Consider the following 24,178-nt stretch of genomic DNA (forward strand, 5'->3'; position numbering starts at 1 on the left):
TTCTTTTTCAGTATACATTTTGCAAATGTTTCACTCAGTGTAGCGATATAAAATCCATCTTTCTGATGGGCACGAGCGTGGTTTTATCTGCCTGTGCAAGCCCACATGGAAGCAGCGCTTGTTGAGACTGAGTGAGTTTACTGTGAGTGCATGAAACTCAAGACACTTTGCTTTCGTTCTGTAGGATAAAACAAATAAATGCTTTGTTCTTAGAATCTACCCGTATTTTATCCACCAATATGTAGCTACTTGCTATATGTAGTTATTTTTGGATTTGCATAATGGTTCGCTTATGACTTTAAGCATATGCCTACGTCATTCTCCGACCATTAATGGAAGGAATTTAGCTCAATAAGGGAATTAACAATTAATTTGGGGAATATTAAAATAATTAATGTTTATGTCCAATCAGAGTTTTCGGCCAGCGATGAGTTGATTGGAATGTAAGATTAATTAATACAATAATGCTACTTTCATGGCCATTGAAAATAATATCACAAATAGATTGAAATACTGTTTCTGAGCATGTAGCTTTTAGGATTTCAAGGGACTGATATGATTTAATCAAATACACAGTCAACTTCTCAATACAAGCAAGAGTTTATTAACTAATTTACAACATAAAACCAAACTAACACATAGACAAACAAACACAAGTTGGTGAGTGAGCTTCCACATAAAATCTGTAACAGAAAAATTTACTTTATGGAGTCTACAGACCATGCCTTGAGAACCATGATTACTTAATTTTGTATGCATCGATTTGCAATCGGGTATAAAACACCAGCACTTTCTGCAAAAGTTTGGAGGTTTATCCTTGCGTAAGTTGCGTTGCTTTGGTTCTTTGTCTGGGCCCGTATAAAGTCTTTGTTGCGTCGATGGATGGGTGATGGAATGACCAGACGGAGCCCCGGAAGCGAGAACTCCTAAAGGGAGAACTCTGGGCTTCCTGGGAGAGAAATTAGTGTGGAAGAAGTGGCGAAGAAAAGAGAAAATGATGATGAGCGCTCCTCAGAACTTTGGCGTTCCAAGCTTTCCTGAACTCTACGTTGTGTGGAATCTGGGAAGAGGGGCGCCAATGAAAAGAGAAGCCAGCAGAAGAGGAGCGAAGAGAAGAGCTGAAATTGTCAGGCTGGTCTTTTAATCTGTTCTGTTTGGTCACACCCTGAAGAGGCTCTTAGCCAATCAGAGTTGGCTTTTGAGATACCATGTGGTCATCTCTGTCCTCCCCTCAGGATAATCAATTTACAACCCATTGTTCTCAGTTTCCCACTCAAAAAGTTAATATTTTAATCATAAATTTCATAAGAGAACTATAACTTCAAATAACCCCAAAATACTTCACACCATCATTCTGGAATTTAAGAGACAATAAATTACATACCAAACACTTGTACTTTCTGATTAAATTACAGTTATAATTCAATTATAATGTATGATAAAAAAGTCCTTATATTTAGTTTGTTAGTTTTAAATGTGGATAATACATTAAATGTTATGAAAACAACTGTCAGGGTTATCATCTGCATAAGATGCATTTGTCCATTTTTTGGTATAATCCTACACATGGCTGTGTATTTAGATAGTAGTTAAATAAGCAAAGTCCTGTGACCATGTCAAATGTTCATGAATTAAGCTTCATGTGAGATGATAAACAGGAAGCATGCCTCATGATTAGTATAATAATTTTAAGTGTAGAGAGTTGGTTATATTGAAGAACAATGGCAGCTTTAGTTCTGTGATTTCATGAGTTTCCATGGCGATCATAGAAGAGCCCTCAACAAATGGCCTTATCAGTCATGTGATGAGTTGGGGGTTTATCTGATTAACAACAAAGACAGAGGAGTTTCGCTGTGCTTCCCCCTGATCCACCTCTGTTCTCAAGGCAGTTAAGATTTGCCAGATGTGCCAAATTCAGACTTGCTGGCACCAGTACGAATTTCTTTACAGCACAGAGGAATGCCAGTGTAGATTCTGGATTTAAGTCGTTCTGAGTGGAATTGTTCAGTTTCTGAAATTGAACCGGGCCCTCAACATAAAGTGGCCAAATCTCACCCACAACTTTCCTGTGACCCCCTTTACATAGTAATGCCTTAACTTGCATCTGTAGATGCAGCAGCGAATAGTGCTGACTGACAAAGTTTTCCAGAGCTCATGTCATGATATCCATTGTGCTATAAATCTGTTTTATCTAGGTGTTGGATGAGAGAAAATTATATATAATGGCATCTGTGTTTTCAAGCAAAGCCAAGTGTGGCAATTCTTGAAATATTTTGATTCTTAATGAAATCTACTCTACTGATATTAGGTTCTTGTTGGAGTCATGCATACCAGCGGACAAGGATCTGCTTTTAATGGTGGAAAGAAAATGTGAGGAAGTCGGAGAAACTCGAAAGCTTATAAGACCAGTATGCATGTAAAATCTCTGAGCAGCAGCAGAGTGCATTTTATAAAAACCAACTTTAACCACTTGTTTTTCTGAATAAGAACATGTAGACTCAAGAGTTTATATCTCTGCACTACTGCACTATTGGTTTCTATGTAAGCTTCAGGTGAGTGCAGATATTTATTTATTTTTTTAATGTTATTTAAAAAATAATCCCCTATTTAATACATTTTGTTAATTTCATTTTTTCCCCCAAAATAAAATTATAGTTTGTTGAAGTTATCTTATTTTGAAAATGTTCTTGGTAACGATTGTGAATAAAACAACATATAAATTTCACCTACGTGTCATAATTGTTATTTTTAACTTATATTTTAATTTACGAGTAATTTATTACTTGTTTTTTTGTGGGGTAGATTACTTTGCAAAATTACATGACAATGCCCATCCCTACTTGATACACTTTGCGACCACAAAAAAAAAGAAAAAAGTATTCCTTGCATTTACATTTATTCATTTAGCAGACGCTTTTATCCAAAGTGACTTACAAAATGAGGAAGGATACAACATAAGTGATTAATCTGAAGGAGACAGTAACATGAAAACACGTCTCAGACACGGAGGCAACTGAGATTCATCCTCCGCCACCCGGATTGAGGTGAGTCACTACGCCACCAAGAGGACTTAGAGCACATTGGGAATTAGGCATTCCAAATTGGGGGAAGAAAATACAATAAATAAAAGTACTAGCCAAGACAGAGTTTAGAGTGCAAAGTTTTTTTGGTTTTGTTTTTTGGAGTGAAGGGTTAAGTGCTCATAGAAAAGTTGTCTTTAGCCGTATTTTGAAGACTGAAAGTGAGTCTGCTTCAACGGATGGTGTTGGGAAGGTCATTCCACCATCAAGGTATGGAGAAGGCAAAAGTCCGGGAAAGTGATTTGGTGCCTCTCTGTGTTGGTAACATGAGGTGCTGCTTGTTTTCAGACTGCAACCATCTGGTGGGAACGTAGCTCTGCAGGAATGATTGTAAGTAAGCTGTAAATTTTGAGGGACAGCTTGTTAATGTATCAAAAAGCTGTGAAATATCAGTTGAATCATACTTTTCAAATGTAATTGCTTAAAATTCTCCCAGTGCTCTGTTCCCTATCTGTCACTCACTCGACGTTGGTGTCAATGTAGTGACACTAGGGGTCACTCTTGGGAGCCTGAGACACCTCTGGTCTTTGATAAAAGGCCAATGAAAATTGGCGAGTGGTATTTGCATGCCACTCCCCCAAACATACAGGTATAAAAGGAGCTGGTATGCAGCCACTCATTCAGATTTTCTCTTCGGAGCCGAACGGTCATGCTCACTGAGCTGAATACTACTGTTCATTTACCTCTGCTGGATCTGACGGCGCATTTCAGCGGCTTCTCCCTCCTCTGCACTGGTGCACTGCAGAGAATGCCCCTGGGCGCTTCGGCAGAAAAACTAGAGAGTATATTTTCTGAAAGAGCATTTTTCCCCTCTAAAAGAGTATATATTTCTCTAAAAGAGCGCACACACGGAACGTCTTTTTAAAGATGCTTTTCCGATTGTGTGTTATTCCTGGTTGTGCTCGTTATCTCTCACCTTCTAACGGTCATGATCACTGTCTTTCATGTCTGGGCACTGCTCACGTGGAGACAGCGTTCGTGGATGGTCATGTTCTCATTGCGAGAATATGTCCATGGCAACTTTGCGGTCGCGGCTTGCCTTCGTAAGAAAGCGAGCCACCCTAGAGGCTCCCGCCTCGGTCCTTTTACCCACGGGTTTGAGGCCAGCGCGGCTAGCACTGGGGGCGATTTGGGGACCCCAGTGGGACCGCCTCCGCCGGGTATCCCCCCGCGGACCTCCCATTCTCCAGCACGCTCGTCTGCCCCGATCGGGCTTCCGGATGAGTCCGCCGGCTCGTCTCACGGCGAGTTCGACCTCTTATTCGGAGCCCGCGAAAGTGATGAGCTCTCGAGCGCAGCATCGGAGAGCGGGTTCGTCCAGTCGGAAGCCTCAGCTGGGCTCCTCCCTTCGGGGTCGATCGCCCAGTCACAGGCTGAAGCGGAGATGACGACATGCTTTCCCGGGCAGCCGCGAGCGTCGGTTAGAGTGGATTTCACCGCTCTTCCCTGAACCCTCGCGGCTTGGTGATTGGTTCCTGGGCTCGCGGCGCCGCTCAAAGCCACGCCCCGCCCTGTTCCTTTCTTCCCGGAAGTGCATGAAGAGCTGACAAGGTCACGGGAGGCACTTTTTACTGCCCGGTCCCGAACTTTTCAGCTTCCCCTCTCTCACTACCCTCAATGGTGGGCGGCCAAGGGTTATTCGGCAATCCCCCGGTGGATAAAGGTGCTCGCGGTGCACCTATGCCCGCAGAGCGCCGCCAACTGGTGCGGGTGCCCAAAGCCCCCGTCCAAGGCCTGTAGGTTTACGTCGTCTCTGACGGCCAAGGCCTACGGTGCCACTGGACAAGCCGCCTCCGCCCTGCACGCCATGGCTTTCCTGCAAGTCCGCCAAGGCGCTAAAGGAACTGCACGAGGGTAGTTCCGCCCCGGGAGTGATGCAGGAACTTCGCTCGGCGACTGACCTCGCTCTCCGAGCGACGGAGGTCACAGCGCGGTCTCTCGGGCGGACGATGGCCACACTAGTGGTCCAGGAGCGCCACCTTTGGCTCAACCTGGTCGAGATGGGTGAGGCCGACAAGACACGATTCCTTGCTGCCCCCATTTCCCAGGCGGGCCTATTCGGCGACACCGTCGAGGACTTTGTCCAGCAGTTCTCGATGGTAGAGCAGTAGATGGATGCTAGCCGGCTTATCCTGCCCCGGCGCGGCTCAAGATCCCGCACCCCATCTACTCATCGCCAAGGGCGTCCCCCTGTGGTGACTGCACCGGCTCCGCTGCAGCCCGCCCCTTCGGCCTGGCCCCAGTGTGGAGCCCACCGCAGGAAGCAGACGCCACCCGTCTCGTGGCCGCCCAGAACCCGTGAAAGGCTTCAAAGCGCCCTTGAGACGGTCGACCCAGGGACAACGAAACCCGCTGCTCTGGAGCTGGTAAGCAGATCTTCATCTTTTTGTTACCTTTTGCATTTAATTGCGCTGCATGCCCAAGTGGCTGCAGTACTCAAGAGCTCAACAAGAGTGGTTTCCATGTTCCCTGGGTCACATATCTGGTGTGTACGGCTGGCATCAGGACCACCATCCACCACTCCATTTGGCAGGTTGGCGCTCCAGCGGCGGTCTCCCGCCCTGAGCGCCCAGCTGTGGCACAAATCCACCCCCGATGTGACAGTCTCCACGGGTCACGAGGACAGGCCTCTTCCTCCCCCGTCCCAGGCTGTTCCGGGGGTGGTCACAAGGAGCCAGGTAAGTTCTTCGATGTCCTTGGACTCAGCACGGCCACAACATGGTGTGGCACCTCGAGCTCTGCCCCGCCGCGAGGCCCCACCTGCCGGTACATCTGATGACGTTGTCCCTTTGGTCCCCCTTGCACGGAACTTGGACGCATGGCTTGCGCTTTCCAGTCCGTCACGAGGGCTGGTCCGGACCGTCTGACTCGGCTGCGCGATCCACTTCGCCGGGCATCCGCCCAGGTCCAGCGGTGTCCACTTCACCTTGGTGAAAGACGAAAACGCTGCTACCTTGTGCGGAGATAGAACCGGTCCCTCCAGCCGAGATGAAGAAAGGGTTTTACAGCCCCTACTTCATTGTACCGAAAAAAGGCGGTGGGTTGCGGCCAATCTTGGACCTGCGAGTACTGAACCAGGCTTTACACAGACTCCCGTTCAAGATGCTGACGCAAAGACGCATTCTAGCGAGCGTCCGGCATCAAGATTGGTTCATGGTGGTAGACCCGAAGGATGCGTATTTTCACATCTCGATCCTTCCTCGACACAGACCCTTCCTGCGGTTCGCGTTTGAGGGTCAGGCGTATCAGTACAAGTCCTCCCTTTCGGCCTGTCCCTGTCTCCTCGCGTCTTTACAAAGATCGCAGAGGCTGCCCTTGCCCTGTTAAGGGAGGTGGGCATTCGCATTCTCAACTATCTCGACGACTGGCTAATCTTAGCTCACTCTCGAGACGTGTTATGCGCACACAGGGACCTGGTGATCTCACACCTCAGCCGACTAGGTCTTCGGGTCAACTGGGAAAAGAGCAAGCTCCTCCCGGTTCAGAGCATCTCTTTTCTCGGTTTGGAGTTGGACTCAGTCTCCTTGACGGCGCACCTTACGAACGAGCGCTCCCAGTCAGTGCTGGCCTGTTTGAAGGCATTCAAACAGAAAACAGCGGTTCCACTGAAACTTTTTCAGAGGCTCCTGGGGCATATGGCATCCTCGGCAGTGGCCACCCCGCTCGGGTTGATGCATATGAGGCCGCTTCAGCACTGGCTCCAGACTCGAGTCCCGAGACGGACATGGCGCCACGGGACACACCGCGTGGCCATTACGTCGGTCTGTCACCGTCTTTTCAGCCCTTGGACCGACCTCTCGTTTCTACGAGCAGGTGTTCCCCTAGAACTGGTCTCCAGGCGCGTCGTGGTCACGACAGACGCCTCCAAAACGGGCTGGGGCGCTGTTTGCAATGGGCACGCAGCCACCGGCCTCTGGACGGGTCCACGGCTGCGTTGGCATATCAACTGCCTCGAGTTACTGGCAATTCTGCTCGTCCTGCGGAGGTTCCGGCCGTTGATCCAGGGCAAGCATGTGCTAGTTCGGACAGACAGCACGGCAGCAGTAGCATATGTCAACTGCCAAGGCGGTCTGCGCTCCCGCTGTATGTCACAACTCGCCCGCCATCTCCTCCTCCGGAGTCAGCAGCACCTCAAGTCGCTGCGAGCCACTCATATCCCGGGCAACCTCAACGCTACAGCGGATGCACTGTCACAGCAGGTTTCCCGCAGGGGAGAGTGGAGACTCCACCCCCAGGTGGTCCAGCTGATTTGGAGTCGATTCGGTCAGGTACAGGTGGACCTGTTCGCCTCCCAAGAATCCTCCCACTGCCCGCTCTGGTACGCCCTCACTGAGGCTCCCCTCGGCATAGATGCACTGGCACACAGCTGGCCCCCTGGCATTCGCAAATACGCGTTTCCCCCAGTGAGTCTACTTGCACAGACTGTGCAAGGTCAGGGAGGACGAGGAGCAGGTCGTCCTGGTAGCACCCTACTGGCCCACCCAGACATGGTTCTCGGACCTCACGCTCCTCGTGACAGCTCCCCCCTGGCAAATTCCCCTGAGGAAGGACCTTCTTTCTCAGGGACGGGGCACCCTCTGGCACCCACGTCCAGACCTCTGGAATCTCCATGTCTGGTCCCTGGACGGGACACGGAAGACCTAGGTGGCCTACCACCCGCGGTGGTAGACACGATCACTCAGGCTAGGGCCCCCTCTACAAGGCGCCTGTATGCCTTGAAGTGGCGTCTGTTCGCTAAGTGGTGTTCTTCTCGACACGAAGACCCCCAGAGATGCGCAGTCGGATCAGTGCTTTCCTTCCTGCAGGAGAGGTTGGAAGGGAGGCTGTCCCCTTCCACCTTGAAGGTGTACGTTGCTGCCATAGCAGCACACCACGACGCAGTTAATGGTAAGTCCTAAGGGAAGCACAACCTGATCATCAGGTTCCTAAGAGGCGCTAGGAGGCTGAATCCCTCCAGACCGCCCCTCGTTCCCTCATGGGATCTCTCCATAGTTCTTCAGGGCCTACAGAGAGCCCCCTTTGAGCCTTTGCAGTCAGTCGAGCTTAAGGCACTCTCCCTGAAGACTGCCCTCCTGACTGCGCTCACTTCCATCAAGAGAGTAGGTGACCTGCAAGCGTTCTCTGTCAGCGAAACGTGCCTGGAGTTCGGTCCGGACTATTCTCACGTGATCCTGAGACCCCGACCGGGCTATATGCCCAAGGTTCCCACCACTCCCTTTAGGGACCAGGTGGTGAACCTGCAAGTGCTGCCTCAGGAGGAGGCAGACCCAGCCCTGGCGTTGCTGTGTCCGGTGCGCGCTTTGTGCATCTATTTGGATCGCACGCAGAGCTTTAGACTCTCTGAGCAGCTCTTTGTCTGCTTTGGTGCACAGCGGAAAGGAAGCGCTGTCTCCAAGCAGAGGATCACCCACTGGCTTGTTGATGCCATATCTATGGCATATTTCGCCCAAGACATGCCGCCCCCGGTAGGGCTACGAGCCCATTCTACCCGTGGTGTAGCAGCTTCTTGGGCCCTGGCCAGAGGTGCCTCTCTAACAGACATTTGTAGAGCAGCGGGCTGGGCAACACCCAACACCTTTGCAAGGTTCTACAACCTCCGGGTGGAACCGGTTTCGTCCCAGGTAGTGGCACGCAACCTAAGCGGATAAGCCCGGGACAGCCGGCCGGGTGTATCGCTTGTACATAGCGCCTTCCACCTCCTTTTGAGCTGAAGATGTGCGCTGTTAATTCCCAGTAGTGTTCACAAAAGTTGTTCCCTGGTTGACTTCCTCCGAGCCCTGTGGCAGTCGAGTTTTCGGAGAGACTCACTGCCGGCCCAGTACACGCGCTAACTAAGAGCCCGGTTCTGGGGTAGGTACTCCGCATGTGGCGGTTCCCTGTAAGGCTAACCCCATGCGATCTATATCTTCCGCTAATTCATTTCCCTGCTGGCAAACTGCGTCTTCCTTGGGCAGAGCCCCTCTGCCCCAGTCTCCATGTTGTAGTACCTCCTCCCCCATTGGGCAGGATCTACCTTGAAGGCTCTCCACATGGTTGGAAAGACCATGTGACGTATTTTTCCACTTAAATACCCCCCCCCTCTCTGGGGTGAGGTGTGGTCTCCGCAGTGTCCTCCCCTTGGGAGGGACACCCCCCGACTAGACCTGGCGGCCCAGTCGGATAATCCCCCTTCTTTTTTTAGGGAGTGGAAAAAGAGAAGGGGAAAGAGGCCACGACTGGGTTAAGCCCATCTCTATCTTTGGGTAGTCGACTTGTCCCCAAAAAGGGCCGTTCGACACTCATAACTGTGTTGGGGGAGGTTACGTGTCGACCTGGTGTGCTGGCTATGAGGCACACAGCAAGTCTGCCCACCACACACCGCCAGTTCACGTAACACAGTTCAGCCTTGTGGCGTTTTGTATAGGGACCCCTAGTTTCACTACATCGACACCAACGTCGGGTGAGTGACAGATAGGGAACGTCATGGTTACTGGTGTAACCTCTGTTCCCTGATGGAGGGAACGAGACGTTGGTCCCTCCTGCCACAATGCTGAACTACCCGCTGAAATGGCCGGACCTTATATCGGCTCCTCAGCGTAAAACCTGAATGAGTGGTTGCATACCACCTCCTTTTATACCCGTATGTTCGGGGGAGTGGCATGCAAATACCACTCGCCAATTTTCATTGGCCTTTTATCAAAGACCAGAGGTGTCTTGGGCTCCCAATAGTGACCCCTAGTGTCACTACATCAACACCAACGTCTCGTTCCCTCCATCAGGGAACAGAGGTTACACCAGTAACCATGACGTTTTCTGTGATCAACAGATTTCTTTGTCCACCTGTCAAAGCTGGTTTGACTCCCTCTACTGAAACCTGTAAATTGCTTAAGAGGTTTTTTGTTAAATGAATTAATGGAGTTAGGGCTAGTTTTCCCCCGGCAGCTCAGGACGCTATGTTGGTGACCATGAGTTGTGAGAGTTTTGACCAGTTTGAATTGGTTTCTTTGTCTTACATTAAAGAGATCATTATTCATCTAAAGCCTTCTTTCTGCCCGAGCGATGTTATTCCTCGGCATCTGCTCATTGAAAATTGATATTATCAGTCTAAGTATCTTATCTATTATTAATTGTAGCCTTCAAAATGGGATAGTTTAAAAGATATTGTTCAGCCCCTTCTCAAGAAATCCAATTTAGATCATTGGACTTGAGTTATCGGCCCATTTCTAAATTACCATGTCTGGCTAAAGGTCTAGAGAAGGTAGTTCCTGGTCAGTTGAACTCTGTATTAACTAAAAATTACGTCTCAGATAAATTCCAGTCAGGTTTTAGAGTGGGTCATAGTATCGAGTCGGCCTTGTTAAGGGATGTAAATGACCTTTTATTAATCATAGATGCTGGAAATCATGCTGTGTTAATTTTACTAGATATCACCACGGCTTTTGATACTGCTGACTACGCAATACGCATCAGTCACTTAAGGCAATGTGCTGGTATTCAAGGTACTGTATTAGAATGGTTTGCGTCTTATCTTAAGAATAGATCATTTAGTGTGAAGGTTGGAGATTACTTGTCTTCCACAGCAGCTGTCACCTGTGGGGTTACACAAGGACCTATTTTAGGCCCTGTGTTATTTTCAGTGTATATGCTTCTTCTGGGCCAGTCCTTAAAAAATATGGAATTATGTATCACATATATGCTGATACTAGGATCTACTTACATTTGAAACCTGGTGATATTAATTCGAGTGAGTTACTGCTGAATTGCTTGGAAGAAGTGAAGTTATGGATGACTCATAACCATCTCCAGTTAAATGAAAAGAGAACTGAAATTATTATTTTTGGTCATACTGAATGTAGTACAGCTTTAAATGTTAGTTTAGGCCATGGGTTGGTAATGTGAAACAAACAGTGAAAAACTATGGTGTAGTCTTCAACTCATCCATTAAGTTTGAAAGACAGATCACAGCTGTTGTGCAAAGCTGTTTTTTTTTTTTCATTTTTTTTTTTTTCATCTGACAGCCATTTCAAAGCTCAAATCGATTCAGAAGGTGACCATGAGCAGGTTATTTATGCTCTTATATTTTCACGCTTGGACTATTGTAATGTCCTTTATTCTGGGGCGTGTCAAGCATCTACTTCTCAGCTTCAACTTGTGCAGAATGCAGCGGCAAGGCTGCTTATGAATGCATAAAAAAAGGACCATATTACACCCTTGTTAGCCTGTCTTCGTTGGCTACCTGTCCAATACAGGATCCAATATATGGTCTTATTATATGTTTTTAAAGCAGTTCACAGATTGGCCCAGGATTGTGTAGTAGATCTCATTAAGCCACATAATTTGAGCAAAATGTTAAGATCTGCTAATCAATTACTGTTGAATAGCCCCTAGTCTTAGCTTAAAGGTGATTGTACATTCTCTGTAGCTGTACCGAGGTTATGGAATAATCAACACTTTGATATTAGTCCCTCTACATCTATTACCATATTTAAATGTTGTTTAAAGTCTTATTTGTTTCTTAAAGCTTTTTAATTTTATGTTATTGCTCTATTGTGTTTTATGATAGTTTTATTGTGTGATGTTTAGCACTTTGGGTCTATGGTGTAGTTTGTAACGTGCTTTATAAATAAATAAATGAAATGAATGAAATTAAATGAATACCTTTTTCTTATATACAGTGCATTTATAAATTATTCAGACCCCTTAATTTTGTTTTACATTTTTTATGTTGCAGTCTTATGCTAAAATACTTAAATAAAATTAAAAAAAATTCACATCAAATCTATACTCTATATCCCTTAATGACAAAGCAAAAAGTGGATTTTTGATAACAATCACACTGACGTAAGTATTCAGACCCTTAACTCAGTACTTAGTTGAAACACCTTTGGCAGCAATTAAAGCCCGTCTTTATGGGTATGATGCAACAAGCATTGCACACCTGGATGTGGGAATTTTCTGCCATTCTTCTCTGCAGATCTCTGTCAGGTTGTATGGGGACCGTCGGTGGACAGCCATTTTCAGGTCTTTCCAGAGATGTTCGATTGGGTTCAAGTCCTGGCTCTGGCTGGGCCACTCAAGGACATTCACAGAGTTGTCCCTAAGCCACTCTTGCATTGTCTTGGCTGTGTGCTTAGGGCCATTGTCCTGTTGGAAGGTGAACCTTCAGCCCAGTCTGAGGTCCTGAGCACTCTGGACCAGGTTTTCATTAAGGATATCTTTGTATTTTGCTGCGTTCAGCTTTCCTTCAACTCTGACCAGTTCCTCAATCCCTGCCGCTGAAAAACACCCCCACAGCATGATGCTACCACCACCATGCTTCACCGTTGGGATGGTATTGTGCAGGTGAAAAGCGGTGCCTGGTTTCCTGCAGACATGACGCTTGGAATTGAGGCCAAACAGTTCAATCTTCATTTCATCAGACCAGAGAATCTTGTTTCACACAGTCTGAGAGTCCTGTAGGTGCTTTTTTGTAAATTCCAAGCGGGCTTACATGTGTCTTACACTGAGAAAAGGCTTCCGTCTGAACACTCTGCTTTAAAGCCCATATCGGTGGAGTGTTGCAGTAATGGTTGTCCTTCTGCAAGTTTCTTCCATCTCCACACATGATCTCTGGAACTCAAACAGAGTGACCATTGGGTTGTTTGTCACCTCTCCTACCAAGGCCCTTCTCCCCAATTGCTCAGTTTGGCCAGGTGGCCAGCCCTAGGGAGAGTCCTGGTTGTTCCAAACTTCTTTCATTTAAGAATTATGGATGTCACTGTACTCTTTGGAAACTTCAATGAAGCCAAAACATTTTTGTAGCTTTCCCCAGATCTGTGCCTCGACACAATCCTGTCTCTGAGCTCTGCAGGCAGTTCCTTTGACCTCATGGCTTGGTTTTTGCTCTGATATGCATTTTCAGCTGTGAGACCTTATATAGACAGGTGTGTGCCTTTTCAAATCATATCCAATCAATTGAATTTGCCACAGGTGGACTCCAATCAAAGTGTAGAAACATCTCAAAGATGATCTAGAGAAACGGGATGAACCTTAGCTAAATTTCAAGTGTCATAGCAAAGGGTCTGAATACTCATGTCAATGTGATATTTCAGTTTTTTTTTATTTTTAATAAATTTGCAAAGTTATAAGAAATCAGTTTTTTGCTTTGTCATTATGGGGTATGAAGTGTAGATTGATGTGGAAAAATAATAATTTAAAGCATTTTAGCATAAGGCTGCAACATAAAAATGAAGGGGTCTGAATAATTTATGAATGCATTGTATATATTACTTTGAAATGTCTTTGCTTCTTATTGGTAAACTGAAAATGTGTAATGTAGCACCATTGTAAACAATTGCAGGAATAATTTTCACTTTTGTCACAACTCACGGCCAGTCTGTGCTGTGCCTGTGGGGTTTTTTTTCTCCTGCTTTTCAGGTGCAGCTAATGTGATTGGGGCATGGTTTGTGCACCTGACCTTGTTGCGGTGACCAATTTAAACGTGGTGGTTCTGGTTGTTGGGGCGGCTGAGGCAGTTTGCCAGCTCCTCACTTCAGATATGTTTTGTTTATTGTCATTTTGTGCATCCTTACACTCAATCGTACCGCACACCACATTCATGCATTTTCCTTAATGACTGACTAGCATTTACTGATTACTGATGTCATATTTTCTTTATTTGATTTTGGTGTTAATAAGCACTTTTTTTTTAGTTTACCCATCTGTGTCGCCTCCCCTTTATGTTGCACCATTGAGCCAGGTGTATCATATGGGAGCTCGTCAAATTTACGTATATTTGGTTTATCTAATAATTTAAGTGATTTGTTTTATTTATTTGGGGAGGCGATTGAAGGGTAATTGACTGAAGTGTTTGAATTATGGGTTCATCAATCTGCAGTCTTGAATAGGCAAGTTTCTTGTGGTTCAAAATTGTGTGTGTTTTGTTGTGCTCCCCATTAGGCTGTAGCAGCGTTTGGCATTTTGTAATTTTTTTTTTAGTTTGTTATTTTTGTGCGTCTGTGTTGAGTACACTGCCGTGGTTGTGGTTTTAGACTATTTTTTCACTTCCACGCCAGCAGTATTTGAGTGCTTCAAAGGGCTCCTTGGTGAGCATGGAAGACTAGAGGGGAGTTAGTTAGAGGGGGGTTATAGTTAGGTGGGGAGAATTTAATTTTTCTCCAATTTTTGACTGTAAGAATTACCTTGGCTGTATGTTTTGTATAACATGGGGTAGGCCAAATTGTTTTGAAGACTGTTAGAATTTTAGGTAACACTTTCTGTGAAGCCCATATTTATAATGCATTGTAAAGTCTTTATAATGCATTAGTAATGTCTCATAATACACCTTATAATATGTTATAACTTAAGTAATTGTAACCACAATTATAATACATTATAATACTTACCTATTCATAGTTATACATAGAGTATAATGCATTATAACACAAGCAACATCCAAATTTATCAGCAGAAGTTATAATGTATTGTATATTTGTCATATATATAACAGGTATGCTTTAAGTAAATTGACAAAAGCAATGTCTTATAAACATCCATAAGATATTTTTAAGAGGTTATAAGACATTATAACTCATGCTGGAAATTGTATACATTACACATACACAAACTAACACCCATTCAATGTAAATTTTGTGATATTATGAAAAACACTTGTAACGCTACAAGGTTAAAATATATCAGAAACTATCTCTATATAAAAATAAATATGTATGTTGATCACACATGTAGCCAATCTTCTTGAATGTAAGCACACCCAAGGATAATTTTTTTTTTTATCAAAATTATTCTATACTGGACTCTATTCAATAAACATTAATGTTTGTGAATCTTATTTGAAGACTTATTTTATAAATAACTTCCATTGTATAAGTTTGACTTGTAATGAATTGTATGTTACAAGTTTATTTTATGGCTATTTATAAGCAGATATTGCTTTTGTAACTTAAAGCAGGCAAAGACCACTTATAGTATGATCATGTCATAAAGCCTTTTGACTGTTTACACTATGCCTTTTTTTGCATGACAGCACTTATATGATTAACTTTATTAGCTTCTGCTGCATTAAAATTGGATGTTGCTTATGTTATAATGAATTATACTCTTAAGTACAACCCCAATTCCAAAAAAGTTGGGACAGTATGAAAAATGTTAATAAAAACAAAAAGAAGTGATTTGTAAATTATATTCACCCTTTGCTAAATTGAAAACACTACAACTACACATTATATGATGTTTTACCTTGTTAATTTCATTGTTATTTTATTTAGAGTCATTTCAAATCAGATGATTGCAACACGCTCCAAAAAAGTTGAGACGGGGGCAATTTAAGACTTATAACAATTTGATGAGTTAAAATAACAAGGCAATGTGAAACAGGAGACGTTAAACAGGTGAGGCAATCGTGTCATAGTATATAAGTAGCCTCCAAAAATAGCCTAGTCCTTCAAGTGCAAGGATCATTCGAGACTTGTCAATTTGCCAACAGACGCTTCAGCAAATAAGCCAGCACTTTGAGAACAATTTTCTGGGCATTTCACCCTCTACAGTGCACAATATAATTAAAAGATTCAAGGAATCTGGTTATCAGCATCAGGTCCAAAAGTCAGTGTCTGTATGGGCCAGGGGTGTGTCAGTGCACTTGGCATGGGTAACTCTCACATCTGTGAGGGCACTGTTAATGCAGACAGATATGTGCAAATTTTGGAGCAGCATATACTGCCATCCAGCACTGTCTTTTCCAGGGACATCCCAGAATTTTCAGCTGGACAACTTCAAACCACATACTGGCAGAATAAGCAGAGAGTGCGGGTGCTAGATTGCCCTGCCTGCAGTCCTGACCATCTCCAATTGAGAATGTGTGGTGCATTATGAAGCGCACAATACGGCAAAAAAGACCCCGTACAATTGTGCAGCTGAAGACCTTCATAATGGATGAATGGGGGGAAATTCCACATTTTAAACTTAACAAACTTGTGTCTTCAGTGCCCAAATGCTTAATAAGTGTTATTAGAAGAAATGGTGATGTTTCACAGTGGTAAGCACTCGACTGTCCCAACTTTTTTGGAGTGTGTTGCAATCATATGATTTGAAATTACTGTACATTTTCAAAAAAAACTATGAAATTCACAAGGAAAAACATCATATAATGTTTAGTTGTAGTGCTTTCAATATAGCAAAGGGTGAATATAATTTACAAATTACTATTATAAGACATTATGAATGCAGTATAATGCCTTTATAATGCATTATAAATATGGGCTTCATAGAAAGTGTTACCGAATTTGTCATTGATTTGCATATTGGATTATTATGACATCAGTGCAAGAATTTTGGTTACGCTCTGTCAGAGGAGTTGTTAAATCTCTGTTCTAAAAAACAACTGTGGGAAATTGTAGAACTGGATGAATTGGGTGGTTTGGAAGTGATTAAGAAAGGATGAGCTTGGAGAAGTAATAAGATAAAAGTTGGGTGACATAATGTTACCAAGAAAGGCAGTTATCGCTGGGGCTATTTCTGATGCTCAGAACCCTGCCTTTTCATTCATGGGGTTATCGTTTGAGCAATGGAAAGAGATAATACAGATGTAGCAATCTCATTAGAGGGAAATGAGAGAACGCGAAATTGAATTGAAAACATTTAAAATTGATTATTTGGTACGACAGCGCGAAATTGAATTTGAAAAATGAAACAATCAAAAAATGGAGATAGAACGACAGAATCAGGTGTGCCAGTTAAAGTTTGAAAGATTAAAGCTGACAGGAAGTTATCTCCTGATCAGGCTGGTAGGGATCGAAACAATTCATTTGATTTGATAATTTAAAACTGTTGCCTGCATTTAACGAGAGGGACCCTGATGTTTTCTCATTGTTTGAAGGCATAGCCGATGAACAGGGTTGGCCTGACACTGACCGACCAATGATGCTCCAATCTGTTTTAGTGGGTAAGGCCCAGGAAGCATATACTGCCCTTTCAGTAGAAGAAAGAAGAAATTATATAAAGATGAAATCAGCTGTCCTTAAAGCTTTTGAGTTGGTTCCTGAAGCCTATCGGCAAAGTTTTCAAATTGGAGAAAGGGAGAGAGACAGACACATGTTGAGGTTACAAGAGTTAACCACTCATTTTGATCACTGGTGTGCAATGTCTAACGTACACACTTTTGATGAATTGTCAAAATTATCATTACTGAGCAGCTTAACAATATTGTCCCTGATTATATTGCAGTGTATATTAACGAAAATAAGCCTAGTACTGCTGCCAAAGCAGTTACCGGGGAAGTGAAAAGTATAATCCTAATTTTTAACGCTCACAAAAAAAGATAGAGGTCTGGCTTCTCAGAAAGTAGTTTCAGACACTACAGGTGCATCTCAATAAATTAGAATGTCGTGGAAAAGTTCATTTATTTCAGTAATTCAACTCAAATTGTGAAACTCGTGTATTAAATAAATTCAATGCACACAGACTGAAGTAGTTTAAGTCTTTGGTTCTTTTAATTGTGATGATTTTGGCTCACATTTAACAAAAACCCACCAATTCACTATCTCAAAAAATTAGAATATGGTGACATGCCAATCAGCTAATCAACTCAAAACACCTGCAAAGGTTTCCTGAGCCTTCAAAATGGTCTCTCAGTTTGGTTCACTAGGCTACACAATCATGGGGAAGACTGCTGATCTGACAGTTGTCCAGAAGACAATCATTGACACCCTTCACAAGGAGGGTAAGCCACAAACATTCATTGCCAAAGAAGCTGGCTGTTTACAGAGTGCTGTATCCAAGCATATTAACAGAAAGTTGAGTGGAAAGAAAAAGTGTGGAAGAAAAAGATGCACAACCAACCGAGAGAACCGCAGCCTTATGAGGATTGTCAAGAATAATCGATTCAAGAATTTGGGTGAACTTCACAAGGAATGGACTGAGGCTGGGGTCAAGGCATCAAGAGCCACCACACACAGACATGTCAAGGAATTTGGCTACAGTTGTCGTATTCCTCTTGTTAAGCCACTCCTGAACCACAGACAACGTCAGAGGTGTCTTACCTGGGCTAAGGAGAAGAAGAACTGGACTGTTGCCCAATGGTCCAAAGTCCTCTTTTCAGATGAGAGCAAGTTTTGTGTTTCATTTGGAAACCAAGGTCCTAGAGTCTGGAGGAAGGGTGGAGAAGCTCATAGCCCAAGTTGCTTGAAGTCCAGTGTTAAGTTTCCACAGTCTGTGATGATTTGGGGTGCAATGTCATCTGCTGGTGTTGGTCCATTGTGTTTTTTGAAAACCAAAGTCACTGCACCCGTTTACCAAGAAATTTTGGAGCACTTCATGCTTCCTTCTGCTGACCAGCTTTTTAAAGATGCTGATTTCATTTTCCAGCAGGATTTGGCACCTGCCCACACTGCCAAAAGCACCAAAAGTTGGTTAAATGACCATGGTGTTGGTGTGCTTGACTGGCCAGCAAACTCACCAGACCTGAACCCCATAGAGAATCTATGGGGTATTGTCAAGAGGAAAATGAGAAACAAGAGACCAAAAAATGCAGATGAGCTGAAGGCCACTGTCAAAGAAACCTGGGCTTCCATACCACCTCAGCAGTGCCACAAACTGATCACCTCCATGCCACGCCGAATTGAGGCAGTAATTAAAGCAAAAGGAGCCCCTACCAAGTATTGAGTACATATACAGTAAATGAACATACTTTCCAGAAGGCCAACCATTCACTAAAAATGTTTTTTTTATTGGTCTTATGATGTATTCTAATTTTTTGAGATAGTGAATTGGTGGGTTTTTGTTAAATGTGAGCCATAATCATCACAATTAAAAGAACCAAAGACTTAAACTACTTCAGTCTGTGTGCATTGAATTTATTTAATACACGAGTTTCACAATTTGAGTTGAATTACTGAAATAAATGAACTTTTCCACGACATTCTAATTTATTGAGATGCACCTGTATGTGTCAATTATTGTTTTGAGGAGGGGCATTGGAAAAATGAATGTCCCATTCTCAAAGGAAAACAGGGTCTGCTAATTCGTCCACACCTGTTTTATTGACTGGAAATGTGCATTCCATTGTGTGACCTGGAGAGACGTCAGAGCATACCGAATGTTTATCAAGAAAAATCGAATCCAAAATTGTACAAAACAATGGTTATGCTTCGTTTATTAATGAAGGCTGCATTTCTTTGCCTGAAGGAACAGATAGTGTGCCAGTTAAAATTTTGAGGGATACTGGCACGTCAGAGTCATTTATGTTGGAATTGGTGTTACCGTTCTCTGCAACCTCGAGTGTTGATGGAAATGTTTTGATTCAGGGAATCTCGCTTCAAACATTGTCTGTTCCGTTAATTAACGCTGTTTTACAGTCCAAGTTAGTAAATTGGGAGGTGACTATTGGTGTTCACCCCTCATTGCCAGAGTGTGTGGAGGTGATTTTGGGTAACAATTTAGCAGGTAGCCGGACCCGTCCCCCTCACCTGTTGTTACCTCATCTCCAGTTTCCAATCCGGTTGTTGAGGATGTGCATGGCCTTGCAACCAAGTCTAAATTTTTTTCTGGTTGTGATGTAAATACACCTGGTTTGTTTCTTTTTCCATCTTCTCTCTCCCATGTAGATCTGGTGGCTACTCAGCAGGATGATCCTAGGTTGAAAGGCTTGTTCACTTATGTTCTAGCACTGGAGGATGTAGAGAGTGCAGCAAATGGTTACTTTATTAAGGACAGAGTGCTCTTGCGTAAGTGGCTTTCTCAGAGAGAAGACTGCGGGGGTGAGTCACTTGTTCAAGTTGTTGCTCCAGTAAAGTTTTGAGATGTTGTCCTCTGTTTGGTGCACGATGATATAGCGCAGGGGTCGGCAACTCATGGCACACGTGCCAGCATTGGCACACAGGGTGTAATCACTGGCATGCCAACAACAGCGAGAGAGGAGTAGACTATTTCAATTATATAAATTCGCACCTGCATTCCAATCTACATCCTGATGTAATCCTTCCTCATGATCACACAGCACACAGTGAATGTCTTGCATGCGCAGCGCGAGTCTCCTCACAAATTAATAGTGTTTAGTCTCCCATTCATGAGGAAGGATTACATCAAGATGTAGATTGGAATGCAGGTGTGAAAAATTTCATATAAATAAAATAGACTGCTCCTCTCTTGCTGTTGCTTGCATGCTAGTGATTACCCCTCTGTGTGATTTTGAAAAATATGCATTCATAATATAAGAAATATTTGGCACTGCCATTGACCAGGAAAATAAAAAATGGCACTCCATGTCTAAAAGGTTGCCGACCCCTGATATAGTGGGACATTTAGGGGTGAAGAAAACGTATGACAGGATTTTGCTACATTTTTATTGCCCGTTGTTAAAGAAAGACACTTCACGATTTATTAAAACCTGTCATACATGCCAGTTGACTGGAAAACCTAACCAACCCCTTAAATTGGCTCCACTGTGTCCGATACCAGCAGTGGCTCAACCATTTGAACAGCTGTTGATAGATTGTGTGGGTCCTCTACCTCCCTCAAAGTCAGGAAATAAGTACCTGTTAACTGTTATGTGCCAGAGTACAAGATATCCTGCAGCTTATGTGATGTGCAAAATTACCAATCTTTCAGTAGTTAAAGCATTGTCCCAGTTTATTTCTATTTTTGGTATCCCTAAGGTCATTCAGAGTGACCAGGGAACAAAATTCACCTTGAATATTTTTGCCAAGATGTAAGCAGTTACATCTCCAGCACGTACCATCCACAGATTCAAGGCGCGCTGGAGCATTTTCATCAAACTCTGAAGACTCTCCTACGTGCTTATTGTATTGAATTGAACCGCGACTGGGAGGAAGGAGTACCATGGCTTTTGATAGCTGCCAGGGATGTCACGCAGTCTAGTTTGGGATTTAGTCCCAACAAATTGGTTTTCGGACACAAGGTGCATGGTCCGCTTGCTATTTTGCAAAACAGTTTCAAAGGTAAAGAGCCACCTAAAAGTTTGTTGGAGTATGTGAATGAGTTCAGAAGGAGGTTGCTTCTAGCCGGCCAAGCAGCGTGGGAGAATTTGGAGAAAGTCCAAATAAAGATGAAAAAGCTTTTTGATCGTCGGTCGGAGTTGCGGAGTTGTTTAGTCCAGGCGACCAGGTGCTAGCATTGTTGCCTTTACCTGACTCCCCATTTCGGGCCAAATTTGTGGGACCATATACCATTGTGCGACCAGTATCTGATCTTAAATAAGAAAATTCTACCCCAAATAGGAAAAAAATCGACCCAATTTTGCCACGTAAATTTGTTAAAACGTCATGGTTACTTTCGTAACCTCCATTCCCTGATGGAGGGAACGAGACGTTGTGTTGATGTAGTGACACTAGGGGTCACTCTAGCGCAGTCAGGAGGGCAGTCTTCAAAGAGAGTACCTTAAGCTCAGCTGACTCCAAGGGCTCAAAGGGAGCTCTCCGTAGACCCTGAAGAACTACAGAGAGATCCCACGGGGGGACGAGGTGCGGTCTAGAGGGGTTCAACCTCCTAGCGCCTCTCAGGAACCTGATGATCAAGTCATGCTTCCCCATGTACTTACCATCTACCGCATCGTGATGAGCTGGAATAGCGGCTACATACACATTCAAGGAGGAGGGGGACAGTCACCCCTCCAACCTCTCCTGCAGGAAGGAAAGCACCGATCCAACTGCGCATCCCTGGGGGGTCTTTGCATCGGGAAGAACACCATTTAGCGAACATACGTCACTTCAAGGCGTACAGGCGCCTTGTAGGGGGAGCCCTAGCCTGAGTGATCATGTCTACCACCTCAGGCGGTAGGCCACTTAAGTCCTCCACTTAAGGCCAGACGTGGAGATTCCAGAAGTTTGGTCGCGGGTTCCAGATGGTGCCCCGTCCCTGAGAAAGAAGGTCCTTCCTCAGGGTAATTTGCTGGGGGGGGGGGGCTGTCACAAGGAGTGTGAGATCCGAGAACCATGTCTGGGTGGACCAGTAGGGTGCTACTAGGATGACTTGCTCCCCATACTCCCTGACCTTTCACAGGGCTTGTGCAAGTAGGCTCACTGAGGGAAACGCATACTTGTGTAGTCCAGGGAGCCAGCTGTGTGCCAACGCATCTATACCGAGAGGTGCCTCGGTCAGGGTGTACCAAAGCGGGCAGTGGGAGGATTCCCGGGAAGCAAACAGGTCTACCTGTGCTTGACCGAATCGACTCCAAATCAGCTTGATCACCTGAGGGTGGATTCTCCACTCTCTCCTGAGGGTAACCTGATGTGACAGCGCGTCCGCTGCGGTGTTGAGGTCGCCCGGGATGTGAGTGGCTCGTAGCGACTTGAGGCGCTGCTGACTCCAGAGGAGGAGACGGCAGGCGAGTTGTGACATGCAATGGGAGCGTAGACCACCTTGGTGGTTGATTTATGCTACCGTCGCTTTGTTGTCCGTCCGGACCAACACGTGCTTGCCCTGGATCAATGGCAGATACCTCTGCAGGGCGAGCAGTACTGCCAACAACTCTAGGCAGTTGATGTGCCAATGCAGCCGCGGGCCAGTCCAGGAGCCGGCGGCTGTGTGCCCATTGCATATGGCACCTCATCCCATCTTGGAGGCGCCTGTTGTAACCAAGACGCACCTGGAGACCTGCTCTAGGGGAACCCCTGCCCGTAGAAATGCCAGGTCGGTCCAAGGGCTGAAGAGGTGGCGACAGACCGGTGTGATGGTCACGCGATGTGTCCTGCGGCACCATGCCCATCGCGGGACTCGAGTCCGAAGCCAGTGCTGAAGCGGTCTCATATGCATCAACCCGAGCGGTGTGGCCGCCGCTGAGGATGCAATATGCCCCAGGAGCCTCAGAAAGTGTTTCAGTGGAACCGCTGTTCTCCATCTGAATGCCTTCAGACAGCTCAGCACCAACTGTGTGTGCTCGTTCGTGAGGCGCGCTGTCATCGAGACTGAGTCCAACTCCAAACCGAGAAAAGAGATGCTCTGAACCGGGGAGAGCTTGCTCTTTTCCCAGTTGACCTGAAGCCCCAGTCGGCTGAGGTGCCGAAGCACATGGTCCCTGTGTGCGCACAGTAACTCTCAAGAGTAAGCTAGGATCAGCCAATCATCGAGAAAGTTGAGAATGCGGATGCCTACTTCCCTTAGCGGGGCAAGGGCTGCCTCTGCGACCTTCGTGAAGACGTGAGGGGACTGTGACAGGCCGAAGGGGAGGACCTTGTACTGGTACGCCTGGTCTTCAAAGGCAAACCGCAGGAAGGGTCTGTGTCGAGGTAAGACCAAGACGTGGAAGTACGCGTCCTTCAGGTCTACCGCCGCGAACCAATCTTGATGCCGGACACTTGCTAGAATGTGCTTTTGCGTCAGCATCTTGAACGGGAGTCTGTGCAAAGCCTGGTTCAGTACTCGCAGGTCCAGGATTCGTCGCAACCCACCGCCTTTCTTTGATATGATGAAGTAAGGGCTTTAGAACACTTTCTTCATCTCGGCTGGAGGGACAGGCTCTATTGCGCCCTTGCGCAGAAGGATAGCGATCTCCGCATGCAAGGTAGCGGCTTTCTCGCCCTTCACCGAGGTGAAGCGGATGCCGCTGAACCTGGGCGGGTGCCTGGCGAACTGAATCACATAGCCGAGTCGGATGGTCCGGACCAGCCATCGCAACGGGTTGGAAAGCGCGAGCCACGCGCCCAAACTCCGGGCGAGGGGGACCAGGGGAATGATCACGTCGGACGTAAATCCTCTGCAGAGCTCGAGGTGCCATGTCGAGGGGATTCGAGCCCCGTGGCCATGCTGAGTCCAGGGACATCGAAGCACTTACCTGGCTCCTGCCACCCACCATAAGATTGGTCGAGGGGGGAAGGAGAAACCTCGTCCCCATAGTCCACCGGGACCAACACTGTGTGGGCGTTTTTGTGCCACAGCTGGGTGCACAGGGGCAGGGGGTCCACCGCTGGAGCGCCATACCTTCAAAAGCGGGACGGTGGATGGTGGTCATGACGACAGGCGTGCGCACCGGACCTGTGACCCAGGAAACGAGAAAACCACGGAGAGATAATGAACGCAACCAGGAATAACACACAAACGGAAAGGCATCTTTAAAAAGATGCGTCTTTAAAAAGACGTTCCATGTGTGCCGCTCTTTTAGAAAGAAAATA

The 24,178-nt window shown here is 45.5% G+C and overlaps 1 protein-coding gene across 1 annotated transcript in view; it reads right to left on the reverse strand.

Moving 5' to 3' along the window:
* The window catches only part of LOC127450374 (gastrula zinc finger protein XlCGF57.1-like), a 306,871-nt gene that overhangs the window by 228,725 nt on the left and 53,968 nt on the right, over window positions 1-24,178 (reverse strand). The gene's annotated exons all lie outside the window — the stretch shown is intronic.

This window comes from Myxocyprinus asiaticus, chromosome 13 (assembly GCF_019703515.2).
Source record: "Myxocyprinus asiaticus isolate MX2 ecotype Aquarium Trade chromosome 13, UBuf_Myxa_2, whole genome shotgun sequence".
Lineage (NCBI taxonomy): Eukaryota > Metazoa > Chordata > Actinopteri > Cypriniformes > Catostomidae > Myxocyprinus > Myxocyprinus asiaticus.